The sequence below is a fragment of the Solanum dulcamara genome, chromosome 11 (genome assembly GCF_947179165.1).
Source record: "Solanum dulcamara chromosome 11, daSolDulc1.2, whole genome shotgun sequence".
In the NCBI taxonomy this organism is placed as follows: Eukaryota; Viridiplantae; Streptophyta; class Magnoliopsida; order Solanales; family Solanaceae; genus Solanum; species Solanum dulcamara.
In genome coordinates, this window is record NC_077247.1 from 21,128,095 (window position 1) to 21,149,789 (window position 21,695).

A 21,695-nucleotide genomic window follows, 5' to 3' on the forward strand; every position below is an offset into this window, starting at 1 on the left:
CTTTCTGTCGCAGATATCAGGAGTTTCTTGGGTTTAGCTGGTTACTACAGACAATTTGTGGGAGGAATTTCCTCTATTTCCTCTCCTTTGATATATTTGAATTAGAAGATAGTTAAGTTTAAGTGGTTAGATGCTTGTGAGAAGAGTTTTCAAGAGTTGAAGACTCAACTTACAAAATCCCCAGTTTTGACTTTATCTGATGGTTCAGATAGTATCATTATGTATTGTGATGCTTTAAGAAATTGGTCTTGGTTGTATGTTGATTCAACATAGAAAGGTAATTTCTTTTTTCTTCTAAGCAACTTAAGATTCATGAGAAGCATTACCCGACTCATGATCTTGAGATAGCGGTGGTGGTTTTTGCCTTGAAGATTTGGAGGAAATACCTTTATGGTGTTCATGTGGAATTATTCACCAATCATAAGAGTTTCAATATGTGTTTATCAAAAAGATTTAAATCTTCACCAAAGGAGTTGGCTTGAATTGTTAAAGGATTGTGATATGAATGATTGTACCATCCAGGTAAAACTAATGTTGTGGCAGATACTCTTAATAGATTATCCATGGGTTGTGTTTCACATGTTGAAGATGAGAAAATAGAGTTGGTTCGTGATGTTCATACACTTCCCAATTTGGGAGTTCATTTGGTCAATTCAAAAGATGGTGGAATTACTATTCAAAATGGTTCAGAATCTTCTCTTGTGAGTGACATTAAGGCAAAACAAAATGAGGATCCAATCTTGATTGAATTAAACAAAGCATTTCTAAAAAATACCATTAAGGTTTTCTCCCAAGGGGGAGATGGTGTGATTCGATATCAGTGTTGGTTGTGTTTCCAAATGTCGATGGTTTGAGGCACCAGATTATAGCAGAATCACACTTTTCTTGATATTCTATTCACCCATGATCCACTAAGATTTACCATGATTTTTAGGAAGTCCATTGGTGGAATGGCATGGGGAAGGGTATTTTGAAATTTGTGGCTAAGTGTCTAAATTGCATACAAGTTAAGGTTGAGCATCATAAACCAGGCGGTATGGGTCTAAACATTGATATTCCTACTTGAAAGTGGGAACATTTGAATGTGAAATTCATCACAGGTATTCCTCATATGTGCCAATAGTTTGATTCTATATGCGTGATTGTAGATCGGATGACTAAGTCATCATATTTCCTTCTGGTTAAGACTTTCTATTAAACCGAAGACTATGATCATTTTTACATTTCATAGATGGTGAAATTATATAGTTTTCATTATCTATTATTTTTGACTGAGCTACTGAGTTCACATCTCACTTTTAGAGATCATTCCAGAAGAGACTTGGTACTCAGGTTAAGCTTAGTACAACTTTTCATCCACAGACCGATGGCCCGACCAAAAGGACCATTTAGACTTTGGATGATATGTTGAGAGCTTGTGTGATCAACTTTAAAGGAAATTGGTATGATCATTTTCCTTTGATTAAGTTTGCTTATTATAATAGCTATCATTCTAGTATTTAGATGACTCCATTTGAGGCTCTCTATGGTAGGAGTTGTAGCTCTCCTATTGGGTGGTTTGAGGTTACTGAAGTGGCTTCGATAAGTCCCAAGTCAACCCATGAGGCTATGAAAAATTTTGACTCATTAGAGAGAGGTTGAACTTCTTAGAGCAGACAAAAATCCTACGTCTATATGAGATGAAAAGAGCTTGAATTTGAAGTTGATGATTGGGTTTATTTAAAAATCTCACCAATGAAGGGCGTGGGGAGGTTCGGGAATAAAAGGAAGCTCGGTCCTAGATATGTTGGCCCATATTAAATTTTGAGGTGTTTCAGTAAGGTAACCTATGAGTTGTATTTACCTTCAGATTTTGCATCGGTGCATTCATGTTTCTTTGTTGAAAAACTGTTCTAGTGATCCTACTTCATTTATGCCATTGGAGAGTGTTGGTTTAAAAGAAAGTCTCTCTTGCAAAGAGGGTCTAGTTGAGATTCTGGATTATCAGTTTGAAAGTTGAGAAATAAAGAACTTGCTTCCGTTAAAGTCCTTTCGAGGAACCATTTAGTTGAGGGTGCTACTTGGAAGGCCGAAGACAATATGATGTCCAAGTACACCCACCTTTTTCCTTCTACTTCTGTTTCAGCTTGAGGTAGGAGTTCCTCTTATGTACTCTTTTGGGTTCATGCATTTCAGTTATTCTCAAGTTTCCATATGTATGCATATTCATGAAATTAGTTTTAAGTTCATATTTTAGCTTGGAGTAGATTACTCCTCAGTTCTATGCATTTTGATGTGTATTGCATTCATGTTGGGCTGTAAGATCTTTCCTAACTGTATTCATGATTAGTTGAATCTCATTCAAGGATGAATGTTCACAAGGGGGAGATATTATAATACCTCGAAAATGAAAAAGTAATACTTGAAAATGAAAAGTTGTAAAAAGTTGTTGGTGCACTAGTTCCACGGCCCATGTACAGATCATAGATGGTTGTATGTGTCATGAGAACCAGTTTTGGTTACTTCCTTTAGAAGTGGAACTTTTAGAACCAAGTGTACAAGGATTTTTATGGTCCGTAAAGAGTTCTATGGATTGTAGACCCTATCGTAGATTAAAAGTTCAAAAGTTGAACAATTTGACTTGATCAGTAGAAATGGAACTACGGATCATGGAAGGTTATGGATAGGCTTATACACCAAAGCCCTAATTTTTAAAATCTTGGACCCCTTTGACTTTCACTGACACTTGTATGGGTTGCATAAGGAATTAAAGACCGTAGAAGAGTCTGTAGAGTTAATCTTCAGAAATTTAGGATTTTTAGTAAGTTGGGTTTTATGGACGAGTTTTACGGATCGTAGAAGAGGTCATGGTCCAAAGTTTAGAAACTCATGTTTTTAAGTCACTTTCTACAAATGGCCTTCTACGAGCCATAAAATTTTATACGGCCCATAGTTGAACTTATTACTTTCCTCTTTTCATTCTGAAATTCAAATTGTGACCTATCGGTTATCGGCTCGGAGCAATCAAACTCAGAGAGAAGTACTAGGCGATCGGCAGTTATTTTCAGGGGTTTTTGAGTCTTTTTCCACTCTTTCAATTCTACACTATGCTGTTTCTATCCTATTTAAAGGACCTATAACTGACTTTAAGACTCAACCCATCCCCATTCTCTCAAAACCTCAAGTATTCTTCAACGAGTTTTCTCTCAAGGTGATTCCATGGTTCTTCAAGCTCCATGTCTCCTTTCAAGATTTCAAGCTAGGATTCCATCAAGGTATGTTGGAAATCCATCAGTGATTCCTCGTCACCCATTGAGTCCCAAAGAAATGTCAAATTCTCTTTTATGATTTTAACCCAAATTCTAGGGTTTCATCATTTTATCATGGGTTCAATTGGTATTAAGATTTTTCATCGTTATTGATCTTATTATGCATGATTTGATAAAAAATTAAATGTTTTCAATAATATTTACATGACCCCATACTACATAAGTGATTTTGATATGAAATCAAGCTTTGATGATGTAATGATCCTCTAGGTCATTTTTATCCTTATTTATCTTTTCAGCATTTAGAGCTTTTCTGTAGTAACCTCAAGCCATTTATGACTTGTTGGCACTGGCAGTTTGGTCGTTTGATCATTCGTTTGGGTTTTATGCTTGTTTACTTATTTTGGAGCTCTTAGAGTTTGAATGGTTGACTTCGGTCATAACTCCAACAAAATGATATCATAATGGAATTTTGATGGTTTTATCAACTTCAGAATGGCCAAATTAGGCTAGTAGCATGGTCGGCACGAGCATCGGAGAAATTGGTGCGAGTTTGGGGGCACTTGGTATTTAGTTTTTAAAATTTGGCCTAAGGTTGACCTTGGTCAACATTCTTGGTAAACATGCTCAGATGAAAATTTTATCAGTGTGGGTAGCTCTAAAATGTCGAGTTGATCTAGGATGACCTTTTGTTCGTGTCCTGAGGCTTTTGGTCTTATTTCGAGCCTCCTTGTGAAAATGGAAAAAATTATGCTTGGATTTGGGACCTATATTTTATCGAGACGACCTTGGATGGAAATTTTGACTGTGACTTTGAGTATGGAACATCAAATTTGGTTGGGTAGTATAGTCCATTTGGGTGCACCATATTCCAAACGAATTCCGAACACCTTGTCAGAGCTTTTCAAAGCCTAAGTTTGAGCTAGTGCAGCACCTGCTGGTACAAACACCATTGCTCATCGCGTTCGAGATCCATAAGCGTCGTGATCGTGAAGCCCTAATACCTAGACCTTCTCATTTGTGAGGCTGGTGGCCACGATCGCAATGTATGGCTCTGTGACATTCCAGATCGCGAGGTGAAGGCCGCGATTGCCATGAATTGTCTCATCGGGTCTTTTATTTTAAGACCAGATGCGAACCAGCCCCGACCCCCATTTTATTTCTTCGATTTTGGGAGCTAGAGAGCTCCATTTTTGGTGATTCCAAGTCTGGTGGGTTGATATTAATTGTGGGTATATATTGGTAGGTTCAGGAAAGCGTGCATGGCGACATTTTGAGGTAAATGCCACCACAAAGAGGTTGTCCTAGCTTGTTTAAGCTTTAATGGTATTTTAAAATATTGGGCTGGTTTAAGTTATTTTGAACATCAATTTGTGCCCCATTTTAAATTACAAGCTTATTAATATGTTTAGAACCTTTTCACAAAGTCATTTTTGGGATTCCCATTGCGGGTCCCATAATCCCATTTTTAACTCAATTTTGGGTACATCTCCGAAAAATACAATTTTAGTGTCAAATCTTTTGTATTGAAGAGGTGATCAATATTTTGATAGTGTAAGGCATTTGGAGTCATTTTTGGAGCAAAAAGCTATCAGAAAGTGAACTTGGAGCACGCGTGTTCGGCTTCGAGGTAGGCTACGGTCTCCTTTCTTATGATTGAGCTTCATGAGGTATTGTTTAGTATAAATTACTTATGGTTTGGATTGTATGTGGCGGGTTAGGTTTGATTCCTAAATTATTGGCTCGTTGTCCTGGTGTGAGCCTTAGGCTAGGTTGCCTTTATAAGACTTCTAGTCTAGTGGGTAAGATTATTGATTATGCCTTAGTTTAGCCTTGATTAACCTATTTTAGGTGACTTGATTGATGTTGGTGGTAGTTGGCAGATTTATGTCTTAGAATTGGGTTTGAGTTGATCCTTAGTTGAGGTAGCCATGGTTGGCAGGAATTTCTGAGACATAGTAACCTTCCTTGTTGTAACATCTATTTTGAAGTCTTGGTGTAGTGATTTCCACCTAGTTAGGCTTGTGATCTATTGTTGGATACCAATACCGGATTTGGAGCTAGAATCCCCTGTGCTTTTTTTTTGCCATTTGGTGGGGCTAGCTGTGGTTGAAATCTCGAGGTTGTATTCCTAATTGGGACTCGAGGTATTGATTGACTAGATGGGCAACTGTTTCCCTATTTCCTCCTCTTTGTTACCTAGTTAAGGTCGAGTTCCCTTTTGGACCATATGATTGAGTTAGAGGAGTAGAGTTGAATTTTTGGCCTTAATTGGATGTCGATTCCATTTGTTAGCCCAGTTTTCCTCCTTTAAAAGGTAAGGTTCTTATGGCATCATTATTGTATGTGATTGTGCGTGTTATTTGATGTTGGTGATAGCATGTATTACATTGGATCATTTTTTTCTCATGAATGTAGTCGATCCCGGTGCATGCATTGGTTCTTGGCATTGATTTGAGAAAGATGGGTTATAACCCAAACTATTTTATATTGATTTTCAAATAGGGGTCGTATTACCTTTATTACTACTATTTTCAGTGTACTGGAGGTATCGAGAATGCGCTCATTTTATGATATTGATTCAAGGCATCGATGATGCACTTATTTTATTATATTAATTCGAGGCATCAAGGATGCACTCATTTTATGATACTGGCCTGATCGTAGAAATTTTTGACCCTTTCTATGTTGATTTGACTTTTCATCTCTGGTCACCATGATGAAGTGGACTTTGATGATCAAATATCCAGATTGATATATAAATTGATGTAAGACTTGGATTGGTACTAGGAAGGTATATAGGGGCGTTCCCGAGCCTCCATAGCAATTCCAAAAAAGCGCATGGGTCCTATTTCCTAGCCAAGACTGGATGTAAGCGTATATATCTTTGTATGAGGCACTTTGCACAGATGATATTACTGATTTTATTGCATGACTTTTATTCATATATGTATTGCCTATCACCAGTATAGTTGTTTGTACCTGTCGGTAGTATGGGATGCCATGCAGGTTTACCTGTTTGTAAATGAACTTCCTGGGCATACAAGGGCTCGAGATTATTATCTTACTATTTGCAAACTTGTGGCGGTATAAAGGGTGGTCTTTTGTTTGAAGGTAGTTACTGCCCTTATTCTTATTTATCTAACTTTTTGTGTAGGGATTTAGTTGATACAGTCCTTTGGGCCTTTATGTGATATCTATGTTTACTTCGGTTAGTAGGTTTTCACTTAGTGGTTCCCCCTTTCGTAAGTTGTCATCGTGTTTAGGTCTTGGGCTGGCGATACTAGGTACGTCCTTGGTTTCCTTGCTTGTTTCCCATCTCTCTCTTTCTATATTTGATGCATCTTATTGCAGGATTCCATATTATTCTTGTTAGTTACTTGTATATACTCCTTTCTTACATGTTCTTTATACTTTCTTTATCTTTGGAGCTCAGTCAGCCGATGCCTATTGAGTGCCACTTAATGGTACTCATACTACACTTCTGCACCTTGCAGATCATAGTACGGGTTTGCGTTACTGATTTAGATATCGTGCGGAGTAGCTCTTGGATTTTGGAGACTTGGGTGAGCTCTAAGTGTTCAGAGTTTCCTATCTCCTTCTATTTTAGGACTTGGACTAGTCTTTATTTGTATTTGGAGACAGTCTTTATTACTATTACTATTATCGTATCTGTATAAACCTTGTACTCCATTATTTAGATAAATAGCTCGGCTACCAACCGATACCAGGTCATTGGGGTTATCTTGTGCATTGGTATTTTCCTTCTTTAATTATTATTATTAATAATAACATTTGCTTCTTTTCTTCCGCTTGTAATGGTCTGTTGTTTATGGTTCTGGATTGTCAGGTTAGGCTTACCTACTGGTGGGTTGATAGTAGGTGCCATTATAAATTGAGAAATCGGATCGTGAGATATTAGTATCAGAGCTTAGGTTCACTAGTATCATTATTATAAGAACAAGCGCCCAGTAAAGTCCTGCAGATCGATGCGGAGACTCTGTATCCTATCTTTGGGAGGCTATAAGGCATTTTAGGAAAACTCCATTCTTGATTCCTGATTGGGTGAAATTTATTTGATCAACCTCTAAATACATTCTTGGAATTCATACTACCCAGTCTTTGACAGTATCTATGACCATTTCGACTCCTTTGGATCTATCATTTGAGATTCAGCATCTCGAAGAGTATACACCATAGGTAGGTGTTATTTTGGCTGCATCAAGCAGTTCTCATCATAGAGTTAGATTTGTTCATCCTCAACAAGGTTCTTCGCCGGTTTTAGAGTATATGATTGAGTTTTTTAAGTGGGCCGGATAGACTCCCCCCTTGTTTCCTACTGAGCAAGAGTTGATTAAGGGGTTTATTGATGGATTGAGCTTGCCTCTCTATTTAGTATCACAACACTTGATAGTAGTTGGGTCTACTTTTCCCTAAGTGGTCATTATGTTAGGTCTATGGAGCATGCATGTATGGAGACTTAAAGCGGTGGAAATAAGAGATCCCATCGTTAGTGCAGCAGAGGTAACATCTCGCCCTGAGGTAGGCATCATCCTAGTGAGGGTTAACCTCCCTCTAGACCTACAAGAACCATGGTGGGAGCACCTCAGGTTCTAGGAGGTCCTGTGGTAGGTTATGGTACCAACCAGATACAGAGTTCATGATAGATATCTCAAGGTTTGTTACTTGAGCATTCAGGTTTTGGGGCTCATGCTAATTCAGTTGGTCTGTCTCAATGGGTTGCAGTTGGTAGGAGGTGTTATACATGCGATGAGTTGGGACATTTGGATAGTGATTGTCCTACAGTCACACATCGTAGGTGACAGGCTCGATAGGATCGGGTTCATAGGGCACAGGGACAAGCAGTTAGAGGTGGCACCCTAAGTGTTGCAGTTAGTAGTATAGGTGTTCAGTTTGGGGCTAGGCTTATTCGATCCCATACTCCTGTAGGACAGATAGAGAACGAGATGCTAGGTATCAATCAGATTTGCGTAAATTTTATTTCTAGAACCTTTCTTGCTTATAGAACTTGGGTGTTGGGGTCTTTGTACCCATCGTTGATTACCTGACATGTTAGATTCAGCTTGAGATTCTAGTAATTTACAAACTTGGACTTATGTAGGCGTGCTTACTTGACTTGATTACTTTCCTACTATTTTCTATGATAGCTTTACTTGAAACTACGTGTATGTATTTATCTCCCTTAGGTGATTTCTTTTAGTAGTGGATCATATTATTTTTTCTGTAATGTGGCACTAGTGATAGAGTATCCCTTGTGGATGTTGAGCTTAGTTGATTGCTCTGGTGGATTTCCGTTTAGCCATTCTAGAGTTTCCTTGGGTTGGTTTTTTCCCCTTCCTAGTTTGCCCCCTAGTGTTCTTAGCTGATGTGAGGTTACTATCGAGAGAAGGGTGTGTCAGTCTTTCTTTGATCGATTTTCCCATTGTTAGTTCCTAGGGTGGTGAATTTAATGTCTACTCCTTTTATTTGGCTGGGTTGTTTCTTCATGGTAAGTTTGATGGTTAAATTACCATTTTGGCTGGGTATGTAATGCGGTGTTAGATGGCTATGTCTGAGTTGGGAAGGCTGAAAATGGAATTTTTTTCTTATTCATTCTAGGTATGGTGATGTTTTAGCTTGAAGCATCATGTAAAAAGGGTTCTATCAGATTCATGGAAATAGTGGTCTTCTTATGCTTGTGACCGACCAACAAGTAGTAGGAAGGGATGATTGTGGAGCAAGAGTGTTCATATTAATGAGTCTTAATTTATCAAAATTGCCTTGTTGTGATCTTGTGACTTATGGACTTTTAGGTGGTTAGTCAATACATCTCAAAAATTTCAGTCACAGGCTTATTTTACCTTACAACCAATGTGCCTTGGTTCTATCGGTAAACTGCAGCAGGTGCGTTGATAGTTCAAAAGAGTCAGATTGTTGAATTGGGTCTTCTATGGTGGTGTCCTTCGACTAATTCAGGCTTTGGCTTTCACAGGCAAATGGAATTTCTCTTAGAAAGCACAGCCTTAGGATGGAGTCAAAGTAATTTGTGGGATCATCTGTTGGTTTCTTGTTCAGAGTGCGAGGTTTTATGTGTCAATGTGGTTAGCTGGAATTTTTTGCGATGGTTCGGTTCTATTGGGTCACTTTTGGAAAGTTTAATATGCTAATAACTGCTTATGGGGTCAGTCCTACTCCTGGCTTGGTGGTTTACTTAGATTTGCACTCATAGAGTGGTGCATGGACTCATGGCATCAATTGTTATTGTTTTTGATTTTAGATTTTCATATTGGTTTAGTTTTCTAGGAGTCCCGTTGATAGCAAAATGACATTAGAATTGGCCTAAGTACAGCTTTTCTTTCCACCCATGGATTTGGTTTTCCCTTGGAGTTTTCAGTTTTGAAGGATAGATTTCAAACTAAAGCTATTGGTGTTGGGAGTCATTGGTTAGAACTTTGTGTTTGTGCCCTGGGGTTGAGTTGCTTATTTTGAGTTCTTGCCGTTCTTGGATGCTTAAGTGGTGCTTGCATTTCCTTTGTAGTTATTTGGGAAGTAATCATATGGTACGGGGAATTATTACTATGGTTTAGGATGGATAAGATACTCATGATGACTAAAGAGACTTAAGTATGGAGTATAAAGCAAAGGATTCAACTTGGGAGTTATTTAACATCTTCTCTTATCTATTGGTTGCCTAATTTTGAGGTATCTGTGTGGCTTTGGTTTATCTCGGGTTAGTCTATTGGGTTCAGTTGGGTTTGTTCTTGTTGAGTGGAAATCAGTATCAGAAGAGAAGAATTGGAACGTGGGTTGAGTTATGAAGAAGAAAAGTGAATTTGGGAGTTTTCTCTTAGCTTGAGTTCTTGGTTGGCATTGCCCAACCCGAGAAGGTACATGTCGCTCTAATGAAGCTGGTGGGCCTAGCTTCCTAATCTTTTAGTGCCCTTGGGTTTCTTTCTATCCTTTGACTTTTAAGGATGAAAGTCCTTTTAGTAGTGGATGTTGTAATTATCATCCAGGTAATTTTCGTCCTTTTCAATCTTTCAGTATCTAGAGCTTTCCTATAGCAACACCAAGCCATTTATAACTTATTGGCACTGACAGTTCGGTCGCATGGTCGTTTTTTGGGATTTATACCTGTTTTCCTGTTTTGGAGATTTTGGAGTTTGAATGGTTGAATTTGGTCAAAAATCCAGTGAAACGACCTCGAAATTGAATTTTGATGGTTCTATCAGCTCTAGAATGGTCAAATTAGGCTAGTAACTTGGTAAACACTCTTGGTAAATGCCCTTGGATGAAAATTATGTCAGTGCGGGTAGCTTCAAAATGTCGAGTTGTTCTAGGACGACCTTTGGTTCATGTCCCAAGGCTTCAAGTTTCACTTCGAGCCTCCTTGTGGAAATGGCAAATATTATGCTTGGGTATGGGACCCATATTTTGTCAAGACAACCTCAGATAGAAATTTTGACTGCACCATTGAGTGCAGAACGTCGAATTTAGCATAGTCCATTTTCACGCATGAGATTTTGAATGAATCTCGAACATCCCGTCGGAGCTTTTCAAAGACCAAGTTTGAGCTGGTATAGCAACTGATGGTGCAAGCACCATTGCTCACCGTGTTCGTGATCCATAGGCTTCGCGATCACGAAGCCATTTTGCCTAGACCTTCATATTCGCGAGGCTTGTGGTCGCGATAATGATGTACTATCTCAGTGACCTTCACGATCCCGATGCATTGTCTTGTCTGCTCTTTTATTTTAAGACCAAATGCAAACCAGCCCCAACCCCAATTTTCTTTCTTCGATTTTGGGAGCTAGGTAGCTGAATTTTTGGTGATTCCAAGTTCGATGGGTTGGTATTGATCGTGGTTAAGTGTTGATAGGTTTGGGGAAGTGTGCAAGGCATCATTTAAGGTAAATTCTTCCCCAAAGGGGTTGCCCTAGCTTGGTTTATGCTTTAATGGTATTTTTAAATTTTGGGCTGATTTAGGTAGTTTTGAGCATCAATTTGTGTCTCATTTTGTGGTACAATCTCAATAATACGTTTAGAACCTTTTCACTGAGTTATTTTTGGGATTCCCATTACTGGTCCCACAATACCATTTTTGATCCAATTTTGGGTCCATCTCCGAAAAATATGATTTTAGTGTCAAAACGTTCGTATTCATGAGGTGATCAATATTTTGATAGTGTGGAGAAATTTAGAGTCATTTTTTCAGTAAAAAGCTATCGAAAAATAGACTTAGAGCGCGCGTGTTCGGCTTCGAGGTAGGCTCAGTATCCTTTCTTATCATTGAGCTTCATGAGGTATTGTTTAGTATAAATTACTTGTGGTTTGGATTGTATGTTGCGGGTTAGGTTTGATTCCTAAATTCTTGGTTCTTTGTCCTGGTGTGAGCCTTAGGCTAGGTTGCCTTTATAAGACCTCCAGTGTAGTGGGTAAGATTATTGATTATGCCTTAGTTTGGCCTTGATTATCCCATTTTAGGTGACTTGATTGATGTTTATGGTGGTTGGCGGATTTATGCCTTAGAATTGGGTTGGAATTGATCTGTAGTTGAGGTAGCCGTGGTTGGAAGGAATTTCTGAGACTTAGTATCCTTTCCTGTTGTAACATATATTTTGAAGCCTTGGTGTAGTGATTTCCACCTAGTTAGGCTTGTGATCTAAGGTTGGATCCCATTTCTAGATTTAGAGCTAGAATCCCTTGTGCTTCCTTTTGTTATATGACGGTGCTAGTTGTGGTTGAAATCTCGAGGTTATATTCCCAGTTGAGTCTGGAGGTATTGATTGACTAGTTGAGCAACTGTTTCCCCATTTCCTCCTCCTTGTTACCCAGTTTGGGTCGAGTTCCCTTTTGGACTTACGATTGAGTTAGAGGAGTAGAGTTGAGTTTTAGGCCTTGATTACAGGTCGGTTGCATTTGTTAGCCCAGTTTTTATGCTTTAGAGGGTAAGGTGCTTGTGGTGTCATTATTGTATGTGATTGTACACGTTGTTTGTGTGATGGTGATGGTATGAATTGCATTAGATCATTGTTTTATCATGGATGTAGTAGACCCCGGTGCATGCATTGGTTCTTGGCATTAATTTGCAAAAGCTAGGTTGTAACTCAAACTATTTTATACTAATATTTGAATAAGGGTTGTATTACCTTTACTACTACTATTTTCAATATCCTGGAGGCATTGAGGATGCGCTCATTTTATGATATTGATTTGAGGCATCGAGGATGCGCTCTTTTATTATATTAATTCGAGGCATCTAGAATGCACTAATTTTATGATACTGGCCCGATCATAGAGATTTTTGACCCTTTCTATACTGATTTGACTTTTTATCTCCAGTCACCATGATGAAGCAGATTTGATGATCGAATATACAGATTGATATCTATATTGATGTAAGACCTAGATCGGGACCAGACAGGTATATAGAGGGGTTCTCGAGCCTCTATGGCGATCCTAGAGAGGCTCATGGGTCCTACTTCCTGCCTGGGACTGGAAGTAGGTGTATATATCTTGGTATGAGGCACTTAGCACAGATGGTATTACTGGTTTTATTGCATGACTTTCATTCATATATGTATTGCCTATCACCAGCATAGTTGTATGTACATGTTGGTAGTATGGGATGTCATGCGGGTTTACCTTTTTGTGAGTGAACTTCCTGGGCACACAGGGGCTCAGGAAGTATTGTCTTACTATTTGCGAACTTGTGGCGTCATAAAGGGTGGTCTCTTGTTTGAAGGTAGTTACTGCCCTTGTTCTTATTTATCTAACTTTTTATGCAGGGATTTAGTTGATACGGTCTTTTGGGCCTTTATGTGATATCTGTATTTACTTCAGTTAGTAGATTGTCACTTAGTGGTTCCCCCTTTCGTAGTGTGTCATCGTGTTTAGGTCTTGGGCTGGTGCCACCAAGTATGTCCTTGGTTTCCTTTCTTGTTTCCTATATTTCTCTTTCTATATTTGATGCTTCTTATTGCAGGCTTCCATATTATTCTTGTTAGTTACTTGTATATACTCCCTGCTTACATGTTCTTTATACTTTCTTTATCTTTGGAGCTCAGTCGATCGATGCCTACTGAGTGTCACTTATTGGTACTCATACTACACTTCTGCACCCTAGAGATCATAGTATGGGTTTGCATTACTGATTTGGATATCGTGCGTATCATCTCTTGAATTTTGGAGACTTGGATGAGCTCTTGGTGTTCAGAGTTGCCTATCCCCTTCTATTTTGTATTTGGACTAGTCTTTATTTGTATTTGGAGACAGTCTGTATTACTATTACTATTATGGTATCTATATAAACCTTGTACTCCGTTATTTATATTAGTAGCTCGACTACCGACTGATACTAGGTCTTTGGGGTTATATTATTGTATTGGTATTATTATTCTTTGATTATTGTTATTATTATCATTCGCTTCTTTCCTTTCTCATTTGATGGTCTGTTGCCTATGATTCCGGACTGTGGGGTGCTTACCTACTGATGGGTTGATTGTAAGTGTCATCATTACTTGAGAAATCGGGTCATGACAGATGATATGCGTGCATTATAAATTAAAGAGGTTATGATTCAAGAATACTTTCGAATAAAGAGTTAACATGATTTTATGAAATTAGGTTGCTTCCGATTAAAGTATTCTCATTATTAAAGATCATCATGATTTACATGTTTTCGATTAAATGTCTCTTATGAATGGATTATGTTATTTTAAAGGAGCTATTCTTATGATAATGAATCTTCATGAATGATTTAGAATTACTAGATTCTCACCATTTCAAAAACTATGAATATGAATATGATATGATTAGGTATCTTTTCCGTTGGAATTTTACTTAGCACCGAGTTGGACTAGTGGAGATTATTCTGGTCCCAGAAATACATACCTCCATAGGATTGTCCTGAATGGACATTAAGCTAGTGGATCCACCTAAACTTAAGACTATGGTCCTTACCTTGGCAAGTAGGACGCTCTCTTTTCTGTGTGGGAGCAGTAAACTAAACTAAGTGTTTAGCTCACATGGTTTATATCGGTTAACGGTATCTCTCACAATAATTTATGATTTTTAAAATATTGCATTGACCTTGTATTATATTTTATGAACTCAGCTTATCAGATTATGTCATTTTTTACTTGGTCATACATTATCATGTTTACAAACTTATCATGTTTTCATGTTATACTTATGTATCTTTCCCCTTACTCAGTACATTCCGAGTACTGACCGCGTATATTTTTTGTGCTTATTTTGTTATATAATATAGATTCTGACACTCCACATCTAGCTTGTGGTTAGCATAGACTTCTGATCCGCTTGTCCAGACTTGATAAGTCCTCATAGTTGAGGACAAGACCACTTTATGTTTTATGCCATTCAGACTTACTTTCCAGTTTTCAGATTATTTTTTGAATTAGGGTTTGTCCTAGCCACACCTGTGTAGTAGAGCTTATATTAGACATAGATTTTCGCATTATTGTCTTGTACTCTAATTTTGGTTTCATTTTGAGATTGTTGGTTTGAGATTTATATTCTGCTTATCTCTTTATTTTAATTATGTTGTTATCTTAGATTTCACTTATCTTTTTATTTCAGTTATATTGTTATCTTAGATTCATACTATATAATGTGGTTCGTTTAGAGTCTTTTAGGATTCTATTCACCATTTCACATCCACAGGATAGTCTTGGATCGTGACATCATTACACCATTGATAAAGGATATTTGGAGTTCGATCTCACCTTGTGTGATAAATTTCTAAGTGGCGTAGTCATGAATCGTATAGCCAATATCTAACTTCTACTATCGTTATTCTTGTCTATTACAATCGTAATGGAGTAGTTGGTAATTTTTATATGATTAAGGTTGGGAATCGAGATATGTAAGGCTAAACCCCTCTAGCTTAAAAATCCTATATGTTTTCTTATCCGATGTGTTGTTCTTATTAAATTAATGTGTTCCTCTATACGAGGTGCTAGCTTATCAATGTGTCAAATTCTCTAATCTCTAGAAATCTCTGTGAATCTTTCTATGATAGAGCTCATGTGCTTTTACGACAAGTATGCTAGATTTTCTCAAGGCATCATATAGTCTTTAAAATGGTAAATTATTCACCTTAAACTTGTATGAGCTTTCTAAAATATACCTCAAACATCAAGTTGAATCTAATAGAATGAACTGTACGTCTCCAAGATTTATAGACTAAGAACGTCTAAGTGCCTACATTCTCCCTACTTAGTAAATTCACAAAAGGTGTGTCACTCCATGACATTAGTCCCCCACAAGATATCGTTTTAAGATAAATGTCATATATATTTAACAAGATAGTTACACTGACCTACGTAAGCCCCTATAAACACATGTTTCCATCAGATAACAGTGATTGCTTTACTAATAACATGCCCCACAACCATGAATAATTCATGAATGTGGTCATCATTTATATGTACTATAGAAAAGAAGAACCCCAAGTGTCATCGTTTGCCATGAAACTCCAAGACCAAGGTCCTCATGATACTCACTCCCACAGTAATGCATCATCTGTAGTATGTGCATATATATTTATAGTTTGAATGTTATTATTTATAAAAGCTCAATAGATATTTTCATGATGTTTCACCATTCATTACATGTCTAAACCTTAGTATTTACTTTATGCTTTTCGTGATTCTTTTGATTTCAATTGAGATTTACAATGATGTTCAAGATTTTACTAATGGCCTTTGAACCATAAATAGTATATCCGAAATATCACAAGCTACTAAGCCACATATTTTACTTAATAGTGTAGTTCACAAAAGGTTTTGAAAAGGTCTTATGAGCCAAGAACTATAAGTTAAGGGTTAATGATCCAAGGATTAAAGAAAGGACTATGAGCCAGAGATAATGATTTACTTAAAAGGGTCAAAAGGGAGTCCAAATTTTATGTTTTCGTGTTTTAGGATATCTCTTAGAAATTGAGAAGGTATTGGAAAAAGGATTCAATCCCTGAAGCTACACATTGTCGATATAGGATTATGACAGCCACAAAAGGCCCGATGACTAGATAGTTAAGCCCCCACTTGAATGGGTCCACGACTAGATAGTTGATCCCCAACTTAACTAGGGAAAAGGTACTCAATCTATTGTCCCATTTGATCAAAACAAGAGACTCATAGATACTATACAGAACATCATTAATCCACACGACAATCGAAATAAAGACAACTTAGTCGATCGGGCATTGATCAAATTACATGTCGTAAACATGGTGACTATTATGTATTTTATGATTGTTAGTAACTAGGATCTCTCACAAAAAGATTATATGTATGTTAAATCTAAAAGTATGTTATTATTTAAAGATATTACAATTATTGACATCATATCTCATTGTGTTTTACTTCAAGATTAAAGATATGATCAAGCTAAGAGTAGTATATTTATTCAAAATCTTTTTTGATTTTGATATCAATTTCATTATTCTTTACTTAAGGATTATTTCATGTCAAATACCATATATATTTTATCCCATATTTACTTTATTAAGTCATGATAAGGCTAATTCTATCATATAACTTTCTTCGGATCTCTTTATAGTATGATTGTGCCTTATGTTATCTAGTCTTTTCTGCATATGGGTACTACTCCATTTGTACTTATTTCACTTTTTGTTATGTTTGGGGGAACTGCATCTCACGATGCGGGTTCAGGTGTTTAGGAAAGTAGGTTTCTTTGATAGTCCTATCATTCCATATTTGTTAGATTTGGTGAACCCCACTTCTTTTTTAGGGTCAGTTTATGTAATTAATCTATTTTTACCTTCTAGGGTACGTCAAGGACTTGTCCTGATATGTTTCATTCTAATGTCATATATTAGAGGCTTATAAGTCATGCATATGTTTTGAAATGAAACTCAATTCATCTTAAATATGGGATTTACATCTTTGTATATGTTCAAAAGATTTTTTATGTTGTTTCATGAAAAGAAGGCTTTGAGTTACCTTTATTTCAATGTTTCTACTACATGATAGAGAGTTGCTCTTATATAAATCATGACTTCTATTTAGCTTCAAATTTGATGTTATGCAAATGCTATATGTTCAAGTTTATATGAAAGGTTTTGTTAGGTCAGGTTAAGACACTGAGTGTCAGTCCATCAAGGTCTAGGTTAGAAACATGACAAACATGTTATCAGAGAAACAAGTTCAAATCACCTAGGAATTCTATAAAAGCTTGTTTAGTAGAGTCTTACTTATGGATGGGTTATGATACACGCTTATTATTGGAAGGCTGCACATACATTTTAGGCAATTGGTCTTCTTTTATATTCTAAGATCATGCGACTTAACCATATTTCAAAGAATTATCCTAACTCATGCATTGTTCCATTCAATCCATATTATTCCTCTATAACAAATGACTCAAGCAAACCAAAAGACTAGTATAATTTCAGGAATGGACCCTTATCACTTACGAAAGAGGGTTAGTCTAGGACAATACTCCATCTATTTTAGCACCCAAAGTCCTGCAATTACATAGGATAAAGAGGCCTACAAAAGTCTCTTCAGCATCCAGTCCATCGTGTTCTTCCGACCCGGGTATTAGGGAAGTTATTCAATTACTCCCCAGTGAGAAATTGCTCAATATCAATGTCAAAATGATGTATCTCTAAGTTTTCGACCTAGAGAAGGTCAACAGGTTCTCAAGTAAGGGAGTTTCTCCACGTAGGTCCCCCGGTCTTCACGGGATCCAACTTCAAAGAGTACCCTAGGAATTTCATTAAAGAGCTTCAAATCATTCTCCGAGCTATATATGCATTTGAAAGTGATGTCGTTGAGTTTGCTTCTTATCAACTAAATGAGTATTCTACTATGTGTAATGATCTATGGGTAGATTCCCAAGGGGTTATATACCCCCAGCTACATAGTATGAATTTGTAGAGGTTTTTCTTGATCATTTCCTGCCTACGGAGATCAGGAAGCAAAAGGTAATATAATTTGAGGGGTTTTGATTTGGGCTAAATTTGTATATTCATTTTGCCACTTTTTACCCATGTTTTACTTTGTTTTGAGGACAATAATTGTTTGATAACCTTGTGTTTTATGTATATTCCTAATATTCTTTATAATTAGCTTAAAATATGTGATTAGATGCATTTTAGGTAAAAACAAAGTGGAGAGATATGTTTGGCATGTTGCACTAAATACCAAACTTCAGAGAAACAAAATCTACTTTGTTGACGCATTACTTGGCACACCAGAGTAGCCTGACTAAGGCTATGGGAGGTGCGTCACGCCACAAGCTATCTGAAGGGAATTTTTTTGCAAAGTCCAAGTCCAAACTCAACAAGGATTGGAGGTTATTTTCCACTACTATAAATATAATCTTTAAACGTTTTTCAAGAGTTGTTGATCACTTTTGAGCAAGCATTAGGCGGAGGGATATTCCATCATTAGGTTTCTCTTTTACTTAATTTTATTAACAATATTTTCTATGAAGAATATATTATTTTTTAGTTTTAATCAGAGCATGAGCGGCTAATCGCCTTTGTTCAAGGGTTATGACCAAAGCTTGATTATTTAACAGACGTTTGAATTGATGAAATTTATTTATCAATATTAACTGTGTCACGATCCGAATCGGGGCCATGATGGCGCCTACTATAACACCCGAGTAGGCAAGCCAACCCTAACTCAAAAGCGGAAGTCAAACATCAATTTAAGTGATGAAAAACAGCATAGAATGTGGAAGAAGGAATAATATAACAAAAGTGTTCGAGCCATGGTATAGATATGTAAATATGATACAAAATATACAAAAAGGCTCGAAAGTGACCAAACATGACAAACTGACGCTAGACCAATACCCAAACCTGATGTCACCTATGCAGGAGCTATTAAGTACAAGTATATATATATATATATAACACAGCAAAGATGTAACAATAATCCCAAAAATATTATAGAGCGCTCGGAATAACCTTCGAGCTCATCAATATCAAGGTAATAGCCTGAAATATGTATCGATGGGCCGCTCAAAATTCACACATCGGGCTTATCAACAGTAAATAATACAGTGTAGCCCAAATTTAATAAAAGGGGTCGCCAGGAATCATACCTCGATCTCATCAAAATCATGAAATGCCATAAACAATGCTAACACCAGTATTTTCCAAATCCTTGTACTTATTCATTAACCAAAATCTTAGTCCCATCATTTATCTTTCCATCAAAATGATTTTTAATCATTGGTGTGGCAACCAAGGCAAGTAGCATGTAAAAATTATGTATCACTCAAAGCCGGGGGAAAACCCTACCACAAGCATATATTCACTAATCTGAGATTCCGATTTACCAAAAGCGCGGTCTCAGACCCAACATTTCGATGACACAAGCAAGCAAGCATAAGAATAATCTAAAATCATACCACAAAGGGGCAAATACAACCAACCAAATTAAACAAGCAGCAAACTACATTTCAAGTCACCTAAGAACAATTTCTAAGAATACTAAGCGGTGCAACAAGACAAGAGAGCACCTAAACTAAGGCTCCAATGGCTAAAAATCCAAACTAGTTACTAACGATGGCCATAAACTCCTAATTCGCTCAAAAGGACAACCAACACATAGAACCAACCTAATCATGCAATACTACTCATAACATACCAATTCTAACTGAGTCAAATCTAAAAGGAAGAAACCATAGCCTACCTCAAGGCCAAAACTGTACAAGAATCGCTAAATCGGAGCTTTTTCTTTTCGAGCCACCTCCAAACGATGCCACTCCACCAAATTATCATAGAACACATCAAAACAAAGTCAACTATACCCATATTACCACAATTAAAAACGGAATCAAAATCAAGTTAAAATTTGATATTGCAACCCGCACACGAAATTAAAAAAACTCTATCACAAGGTCCCAAATAGTTCAATGAACTTGTGCCCCAGAAATGAGCACATTTCGAGCACTGAAAGGGCTCAAATTAGTCCCACCATACTCAAGCCCTAAGATGGTCAAAAATGAAGAATTCAACTAAATTACGCACGACTTACAAGATTTCTAGGATGAGAAAGGGTTTTGGAACGTTTCCGCAAGAATTTCCAACACAATGCATAAGAATTATTGAAAATAATCAAGAATTGCTCTCTAATTTTGAGTTTCTATATGTTGGAAATAAGAAAAAGTTAGCCAAAAATGGGTCTTAAAGGTCACTGATGCCAGGAAAAAATACTCTTCGCGATCGCGGTGTCCAGATCAGTGATTGCAAACACTGACCAAATTACCTTTCACAATTGCGGTGCGCATCCTCGCGATCGCGATGCCACAGACCTTGTCCTTCGTGATCGCGGACCATGGCTCGCAAACATGAAGAACAAAGTTTGTTGCACAAGCAGTTCAGCTGGTGCTGAACTTTGAAGATTTGAAATTTCCCCCGACAGGGGGTCCAAAATTCATTTGAAACCCCATCAACGCAAACGAATTATGCTACTCAACTGAAAACAGCATTCCGGACTCAACGGAATCGACGAAATGACCAATAGATGTCGTCTCATCGAAATGTTGACCAAAGGAAAACACATAAAACTCCCAAATGGCCAAAAAGCTCATTCCGAGTACCTCGTGCACCGAACCAAAAGTCATTCTAGACCAAACTAGGCATTCCGGAGCTAACCGCGCTAATAAAATTTTCATCCGAGCGCATTTACTCAAAATGTTGACCGAAGTCAAACTTGTCCAAAACTTTAAAGTTAAAACGGCAAATCGCAAAACCTCAAAACGAAGACTCCAAAACCCGAGCCAACCTTCCTTCTAAACCAAAATGGACTTCCGGAGCTGATGGAACCGTCAAAATTTCCATATGACGACCTAATCTCCGGGTGTTAACTAAAGTCAACTCTTTTCACTTTAAACCTCTTAAAAGGGAAAAACTTGCACCAAGCTCACCCAACCACCTCGAGGAGCGTGCCACCCATCCCAACATCACACAAAACACAAAGGCTATAACGAAGCTACGAAAAGGAGCAAAACGATAAAAATCACGCAAAAGCACAAAAAATGACCTTGGAGGTCATTACATATTTACTATTTGAATGCTTAGCTACCATCATGGATAATCTATTTATGAACTCGGAAGATGGATCACTGAGATAGAACGAAGTATATAGGTAGTAAGATCTCTACTTTAGTAATATAAAGAATTGATTTGTTTCTAGGAAAGGAATGTACCTAGAAGGCCCTACTTGGTTACGAAATGGGAAGATAGCTATATACATCCATGTTGGATAATCACATCCCCACTCAACGATATAGTTGTGAGGTCAATGTGGATAGATGATTAGAGATTTCGGAAGGCCATCGTCATATTATTAACCATGTAAATATGCTAGTTGTCTATATTATTGTACTGAAACTACTGCTGTATGTATAATAATTTATCCCAAAAATGCTTCGATATCA